The sequence below is a fragment of the Otolemur garnettii genome, unplaced genomic scaffold (assembly GCF_000181295.1).
Source record: "Otolemur garnettii isolate 467f Iridium unplaced genomic scaffold, OtoGar3 scaffold00001, whole genome shotgun sequence".
Lineage (NCBI taxonomy): Eukaryota > Metazoa > Chordata > Mammalia > Primates > Galagidae > Otolemur > Otolemur garnettii.
Window position 1 is genome coordinate 72,701,328 of NW_003852396.1, and position 2,459 is coordinate 72,703,786.

The following is a 2,459-nucleotide window of genomic DNA, read 5'->3' on the forward strand; positions in this document are numbered from 1 at the left end:
CAAGCAGCTGGGACTACAGGCGCCCGCCACAACGCCTGGCCATTTTTTGGTTGCAGCCATTATTGTTGTTTGGCGGGCCGGGCTGGGGATTCGAACCCGCCACCTTAGGTGTATGTGGCTGGTGCCTTAGCCACTTGAGCCACAGGCGCCGAGCCTCAAAAGGCATTCTTTATGGAAACAGGTGGTAGACAGGTTGAGGAAAGACCCACTAGGCTCTAGTGGCTAGAGGAACCATATCCATCCTCCTTAAGGCAACAGCTAAAAGCTCCAGCTTTGCTTTACCAAACAACACTGCTTCAGTCTTGGCTAACTCAAGATCAGAAACCCATACTAGGAAGTAAGTAAGAACTATATAAAAACTGGCCCTGAGAAATCGTAGTAGCAACGGTTTTTGTTTTTTGAGACAGAGTTTCACTATGGCGCCCTCCATAGAGTGCTGTGCGGTGACTGCTCACAGTAACCTCAAACTCTTGAGCTTAAGCAATTCTCTTGCCTCAGCCTCCTAGTAGCTGGGACTACAGGCACCCACTATAATGCCCGGCTATTTTTTGGTCGTTGTTGTATTTGTTATTGTTGTTTGGCAGGCCTGGGCCAGATTCGAACCCACCAGCCGGCCAGCTCCCTAGCCAATGAGCTACAGGCGCCAAGCCTGTAGCAACAGTTTTGCACATGTAATTCTAACTTCTTGATTTTCCAAGTGGACTCACTAATACTAAAACAAAAAAGGGTGATTCTATACAGAGCCGCCTTCATTCTCACCAAGGATTTATGGAGTTGAAACTTCCACCAAACTCTAAAAGAAGCTACACTTGTGGAAAAGGTGAAAGAAGGCAATTTTAAAGCCTCTCCAATCAAAAACAATCAAAGACCCTGAAAAGACCTTTAGAAGGTGAAGTTCCTGTAAAGGATTCATGGAGTATTCGTAACCTCTTAGGCTGCAAACATCATAAAACACTCTGCTCTTTAAAACTGTTACACAGCCTTTTTCCTCGAGGGCAATAAACCTACAGCATTAAGTCTGTTGGCGAGGAAAAGATTCCATTTTGCTGAAACAGCCTCCAAACAAAATTTCACATTCCCCTCAATTGTGGGGATGAGCCTAAACCAGTCGAGAAGCTCCGTAGAGCTTGTGCAACAGTCTTAAAAGAATTAAAACAACATCCTGCCCAAAGGACCACAACCCAGACACCACCGGCCAGGTCCCTAGAGAAGAAAGCACTTGAATGTGCTCCTGGCGCTCCAGGGTGCGAGATTCCAGCCCTGCTACTAGGCCAAGACTGAGTGAGCACCTGACGTTGGGGGAGGGCAAGGCAAAGCCCCAAAGGATCTGGGGCGAGAAACCAGGGGCTCTAGAGGTTCCAAAGAGGCGCTGCCCTCTAGGGACGAGGATCTAGGGGCGCCCCCAAGGCTGGGCACTAAGAACACGTGGGGCAAACAGGACACAGATGGAGCGTCCTAGGCAAGCAGCCTGGGTCCGGAACAGCAACTGGAAAGAAGAGGCTAACGGAGCTGCCCCTGGGCAGGAAACAGAGCCCTCTGGGACCGGAGGATGAAGGTAAAGGGCGCGGGGAGAGGGGGTAAAGCCACGAGGAGGGCGGGTCTCCCCGGGCGTGGGGGCACGCGCCAAGCAAGTGCGGCAGGACCCGGGAAGCCAAGGACCCCGACACGCGGGAAGAGATCGTGGCTCTGCCCCTGGGGCGCAGGGAACGAGAAGCGGCCGCGCCCGGAGGGCCCTGTGACCCGCGGCCGACCGAACCGGACCCGCCCCGCGGCGCCTCCCTCCTGTCTTCTTTCCCTCCCTGGCTCGCTCCCTCCCTCCCTCCTGTGACCCGTTATCCTGCGGACGCCGCACTCACCAGCGGCTGCACCTGAGCCCGCCGCTGCCTCAGCTGCTGCCTGCGCCTCCGCAGCCGCCGCTGCCGCCGCCTCGCTGCTGAGGCCGAGTCCCGGGGGAGCCTCCGCGTCCCGCCGCCGCTGCCTCTGCCGCCAGAGCAGAACACCCCAAAATGGCGGTACTTCCGGCACCTACCACCGGAGGGGAGGGCCGAGGAAGAGGGAAAGGGCGGCGAGGGGGAACGTACCAACTCGGCGCCGCCGGCAGCGCTGATCAGAGCGGTGCGCGGCGCAGGGGCGGGCCGAGAACTCAGCGCTGCAGCGCCCTCCCCTGCTGGGGAGTGGAGAAGCAACCGCGCCGAAGCCCCTAGGGCTTAGGGAGCTGCAGGGGCACATTTCTTTGTCTCCGAGCTTTGCGGGAGGGAAGACCCGGGCCTGGGAATCTGAAGTTCTCGAATCTGCACGCCGCACCCACAGGAACTCTGGATGATGCTAGTGGGCAAGCAAGCTCCCCTATTTGGCACTGAATATGCGCATAACAAAATATTGGATGAATGAAAGGAGTGAATGGTGCTTGGCCAGCATTGGGCACGTGACATAACCTCTTTTTTGCTTCGGCAGGCCAA

General features: G+C 56.0%; 1 protein-coding gene across 13 annotated transcripts in view; it reads right to left on the bottom strand.

Annotated features, from left to right (window-relative positions):
• Positions 1-2,108, bottom strand: part of CELF1 (CUGBP Elav-like family member 1) — a 99,632-nt gene extending 97,524 nt beyond the window's left edge. For 10 of the 13 annotated variants that reach the window (XM_023509659.1, XM_023509669.1, XM_023509668.1 and 7 more), the window contains exon 1: positions 1,857-2,021. The gene's annotated coding sequence lies outside the window, so the exon portion shown is untranslated. Of the gene's footprint in view, positions 1-1,856 lie in introns of all 13 variants that reach the window. The other 3 variants (XM_023509675.1, XM_023509670.1, XM_023509660.1) reach the window with 2 other exon arrangements.
• Positions 2,109-2,459: the final 351 nt, after the last annotated feature.